The 5,890-nt window shown below is 37.9% G+C and overlaps 1 pseudogene; it reads right to left on the reverse strand.

Moving 5' to 3' along the window:
• Nucleotides 1-296: 296 nt before the first annotated feature.
• LOC147418644 (uncharacterized) lies at nucleotides 297-5,228 on the reverse strand (annotated as a pseudogene).
• Nucleotides 5,229-5,890: the final 662 nt, after the last annotated feature.

Genomic DNA, 5,890 nt, shown 5'->3' on the forward strand with positions numbered 1-5,890 from the left:
GTCAATAATTCTCTAAATTCTTGAAGGAGTCGCATTCGTCTCATCAATTCACAATGTTATGTATTATCCATAATACAAATTATGTTGTCAAATCATTAATACAAGATCCTTTCATTAAAAAAATTGGACAAAGCTTCCTTTGTAAAATGAAGAAAATTTCAAACTAACCATGGTCCAATGGACACCTCACATGAGGATTTCAAAATATTCACTTTCAAAATCATAGAAGGAATGATATGTCCATTTGTCAATACTTAAACTCTATATCATAAGCACTCGCTAATAATTCTTAGACTCTATGAAGAGTTGCATTCGTCATCAATGAAAACATTGCGTTTATGACGCGTTTCACATATACGAAAGTCGTATCTCAATTCCTTCGCCATTCTTTGAGCTGCTGCCTCTGCATAAATCGGCAATGCACTTCCACAAACAAACAAAAGTATATGTAGTTATTATGCATGTAATCAAAATTTAATCTATGGATCTAATAACATTAGACGTAATTCTTATGCAAGATACATAAATGCCAAAAAGTGAAACACAACATAAAGATCAAAAACACAAAAGTAATGTCAATGTCATAGTAGGAGCGAAGTCTCACTAGTCATCATAAGGGTCAACACGCGATGGCATGTCACCCTCATCCTCAACATCCAGAGAGGTAGATGTCTCCTCTCGGCTTTGCTTTTTAGGGCAAAGCAAGGGAACCACATAGTCTCTAATAAGAGACTCATCGGTGTCAAGCGTAGCACATGCTCGTTCAGATGATAAGCATGCAGCCAAAACGGGAGCTGTACCACACCCAAGCTTCAAACAAATACCTCCACGTCGACAAAGCAGCTCAACAAAAGCCTGGCTCCGCTGCATCTCACCCCGCCAAGGCATCCCTGATCCTGATCTAGCTAAGGAAGGCTCCGGAAAATGGTGTGTCATGAACGAATATGAAGGCTGGATACCCAAGCGAGAGAACATACTGGTGCTTTCAGCCACAAAGCATGCTGGCTGCATCCCAATCCTGTGTACCATAAGTAGCATAGAGCACTGGCACTGCAAATCAAATTACAAAACCACAACATTGAAGAAACATTGAAGAAAGAGCCTCAACAAAACTATACAATACTGAAGTGAAAACAATACCTGAATTCGACCAGATAAACTCTCAACATATCCATATGAACTATGATGGAGCACTATAATGCGACGATGTACCACCATCTCTGAAGCACGACAGAACCTCTCCACCCATCCAATAACCTCTCCTATTCATAGGTTCTTGTAAGAAAAAACTACCGATATTATGAAATAATATTAATGCAAGTAATCAAACACAACACAAATACCTGCAGTAGAAGCCATAATAAGCAGCCATCCAGAATCTGCAAGTGTAGAAAAATTCAAATGGATAGCAGATCATACATGCTCCTTAGTGCAAATATCCCAACGAGATGGAGAAGAAGAACCAATATGCAATCCACCAAAAGGAAGATCCAAGAAGACAAAATCTGCGGCCCACGAAACAAAATTTCCTCCACGAGTGTATGGCACACCGCTTGAGCAAACTCGAGACATATGTTGATGCATAAGATTCCACGATGCATTGTGAGTACCCTCTCTATAGTTTGCAGCAATAGAAATGTAATCGCCAACAATAGAAATACATCGAGTATCAACAGGAAGCATTGGGTAACGTCAAGGAGACTCCAAAAGATAAAAAAATTGTATGCTCCTCCTAACAACAATCAAGCCCGAGGAGTCTGCGACAACATATTTATGATATGTGAACTTTTTCACAAAGTATTAATAAAATTCGACAATAAAAATTCCGACACTTACCATGCTCTAGAACATCCTTCACAATAGTGGTATCAACTACAATCTCCATCCTCTCACTAGACAAGTGGACACCTTAAAAGATATATACAACAGTTTTTGAACCTACAAGAATCAACAACATGAAAACATAAAAGTTAAAGAATGACATAAGCATACCTGGTTGTCTCGCCTCTGAAGTAGGAGGTGGTGGTTGTCTCGCCTCTGCTGCTGCATCCCTAAGCATGGTTTCTCGAAGCTCTTTCTCTCTCTCAAGGATGTGACCCTGCACCATATCTAACCACCATGGACATGTATCTTTCTCCCATGTTGTCAAAGTGGGCATGCTAGGGGGGTACATATATGTGTCCTTTGACGCAGTCTGTGCCCACTGTCTCACCACAAATGGGAGAGTTGGCAAGATCCCCTTTGAAACCAAAAGTGACAAAAACCTAACAAGAAACAAAAACATTGAACACATGAATCGATAGTGACATACAAAGCAAGATCAAAATTGTTACAAACCTGTAAGCCAATCGTTGAGCTGCCATTCAAAAAGTATCAACTTTCTTGAGTGCTTGTTTCTCTACATCTTTGCTTTTGGCCTCAAAAGAAACCTCCAAAGGATAGAGAAAAGACCTAGCTTCAAACTTAATTTCATCAAAGTAGAACCCCAATGTGCATTCATGTGGGAATGGTGCCCCTCCTGGCACATTTGAATTGTCCAAAACAAGTTGTGTTGCTCTCTCATAGACACGAGCAAGGTAGCCCTCTCTACGGAGCCAACTACAAATTTAAAAAAAGAAAAATACCACAACAAATATTATTTCTTGGACAAAGCAAGCCAAACATTAAATAACTAGTAAATCATACTCACTGTCGAAACAAATTATAGCCCTTCTTCAAACCAAAAGCAGTCCTTGTGATCCTATTAGACTCGAGTAATGAAACCCATTGGATTCTATTCTGCATAGGGGCATCATGGAGTGCAATCAAGTTTAGCTTCTCCAAAGTTGCCCAGCTGTCATGTCCCCATTTGAGTGACATAATCTTTGCTAACCAGTCTGTCCCAAGATTGGGATCCAAAATATTCAAGAGCTACAACACAATACAAAGAGCATGAAGTTTTACTTCACATCCATAACAACAATCAACACAATGACTATTGCTTGATTATTTGGTGAAGTGTACCTTTCCAATGTGTTCTTGATATTTATGTATTATCTCACGATGAATGCTCTTCTCCTCCTTTTTCACATCCTCTACAAGCATTCCTTGCTTGAGTTGAGTCAATCTAGACTCTTTATCTTTAGTTATTTGAATCTATAAAAAGAACCAATTTGTCTAAGAGTTATTCAAATGACTTAAAAATAATTTGCAAGCAAAAAAAAAAAAAAACTCACATCATAAACTAGCATGCCAAGGTAGCGTCGTGTGAGTGGATACCAAGGTTCTGCACCTTTATCATACTTTCTTCACACAGATGCAATTAGTTTCTGATCTTTGTCGAGGAGAGTTTTTAGGTAGCTTTCATGTTCAGCTGCACATATGTGATTGGTGTTCACAATCTCATCCCGTATGTGAGTGGCCACCAAAGCATGCATGTTCATACTGCAAAAACCCATATTGATTTGTTTCCATAATAAAGTATTCAACAACAAGATATATGCTTTAGTAGATACTCACACATTCATTCGTTGCAAGCTACTTAGCAATGCAATCTCAGGAACCTTGGTGGGATCTATGATAGTACAAAGGACCCTACAATGTCTCTCCTTTGAGGTGGAAAACTTCTCTTTGATAGCTTCAGTCTATGCAAGCGTGCGATGGTTGCCCTCCCAAACATAAAACATGTGGTGTGACAGATCTGCAAACCTTGGTTGACTTTTGAGCTCCAACTCATACTCCTCATTGATTTCTATCCAAAGAGGATCCCACTTTTCCTTCATGTCATCTTCAAAACAAGAAACCAAAATTATTGAATTCAAAAAGAATTTTTAAAATAGAAATTCGCTTAACAAATTTAAGAAGCTTCAACTTACCTGTAGCAATGGTTTGCTCTCTCTTAAATGTCCAAAGTGAAACAATGAAAGCTCCCTTTTCTTGCATATATCCTTCCCTTGCAAAAGCCGTTTTTAATCCACCTAAATCATCTCTTAAACCTCTGACTCTAGCATATGGAATCAACCTACACAATGGTATAGGAGGACAGTCGAATCAACTAAACATACGTGTGGTTTGAAGTACATCGGCACCTCTATGCATAAAAATATTTTGCTTCTCATCAATCTCTGCAGCTGTAGTTACCTCATCTCGCATTTCCCAAGGGATAATTTGAAGTTCGTTTTCTTCAGGAGCCAATGTGTCATCAATTTCATGCATAGACCCTTGGTCAACATCCACAGAGTGAATCTCTTCCTCTTCAATGCCATGACACTCTGAAATTTCTGTTACTGACACCTGTTCACTACTTTCAAGTGGTTGTGTAGACTTTTCATTATGTAGACTTTTCTTTAATCTTCCACGAGATGGACTACAAATAAAATACACAATCAACATCTGAAAACATTTGTACATTGCCTCTAAACATGAACTTTAATATGCATGTCTATAAGCTCTAAACATGAACGTTAACAATGAAAACATTGCCTTTAAACATGAACGTTAACATGCATGTCTATAAGTAATGTTTCAAACAGAATTTAATCTTTACATAGTCAAAAAATAAAGATTGAAGACAAAAAATAAATACTATCTCCAATCAAACATTGCTTGTAAAGATGCACGATAACATGTAACATGTATGACTAGAACCTCTTTTGTGCATAAAAACAAATTCTAGAAACATTGGTTTAAACATGCACGTTGATATGCAGGTCTTTAAGTTGACGTTCAATAAAATACACAATCAATCTTTGAAAATATTTGGATAGCTCCTCCTTTGAATGTGGAACAAAATTTCAAAAAATATAATAATCCAATGGACACCTCACATGAGGGTTTCTTAATTTTGAATATAAAAAACAAAAATAATCTCTTTTGAAACATTAATCACTTTTCTCTACACATGCATGTTAACATGCAGGTTTTTAGACACTAATTGACATTTTAATTAATCTGAAATTTAGCAAGCTTGGATGATTTGAAATCTTTTTTTCATATGTAAACATCGTCTCTAGGCATTCACGTTAACATGCAGGTCTTTAGACACTAAATAAAATTTAGCAAGCTACAAACATTCTCGTCAACGGGTAGTTCTAGAAGCAACTTGCTTTTGTAAAAATATATACATTATTTTTTATACAATTTGCTTTTAGGCATGCACATCGACGGGCACCTCTACATGTATAATAATGACATCAAAAAAATGGTGAGAAAATGTACCTAACAGGAGGGCGTCCTTTACGTCCCACCATTGCTCCTCTCTGATTTTTTGGTGATGTTGGTATGTAGATGCAAGCTTTGTGTCGATACTCGGATGACAGATGCTCAGACTTCGCAGGTGCTTTCTCACCTGCATGTGCAACTCAGACTCATAACCATATTTTGAAAGCCTTAAGAGACCACACACTCACGGTGAGGCAGAAATAATCTCTCTCTCTCTCTCTCTCTCTCTCTCTCTCTCTCTCTCTCTCTCTCTCTCTCTCTCTCTCTCTCTCTCTCTCTCTCTCTCTAAACTGCAGACAGAAATAATCTTTAAAATCTTCAAAAGATTAGACAACCAAAGTCAACACAAGGGATCGCACTTGACAAAACAAGTGCAAATTCATGCATTTGAATGCACATACAACCTTGGCTTAGGATGAACTCTTTGATGCGACAGAGAGGCGAGATGAACTCTTCTTAGCAAGATGGACTCTAACTGCTCCTTCAATCGTGATGCTCCCATACTTATGTAGATTCCGATACTCGGCAAACTCATTGCTATGTGCTTTTTCTTCAATGAAAATTTACGCCTCTTCCTTGCCTTCATCTTCCTTGGACAAATTGAAAAGCTTTCTGATCTTGCTGTTTGAGTCCCTCGTCCTCGGTTTGTTGATGTCTCCTTGGTTCAAAACATATAGACTCACAGACTTTC

This window comes from Adiantum capillus-veneris, chromosome 29 (genome assembly GCF_014529385.1).
Source record: "Adiantum capillus-veneris isolate H3 chromosome 29, ASM1452938v2, whole genome shotgun sequence".
Taxonomy (NCBI): Eukaryota; Viridiplantae; Streptophyta; class Polypodiopsida; order Polypodiales; family Pteridaceae; genus Adiantum; species Adiantum capillus-veneris.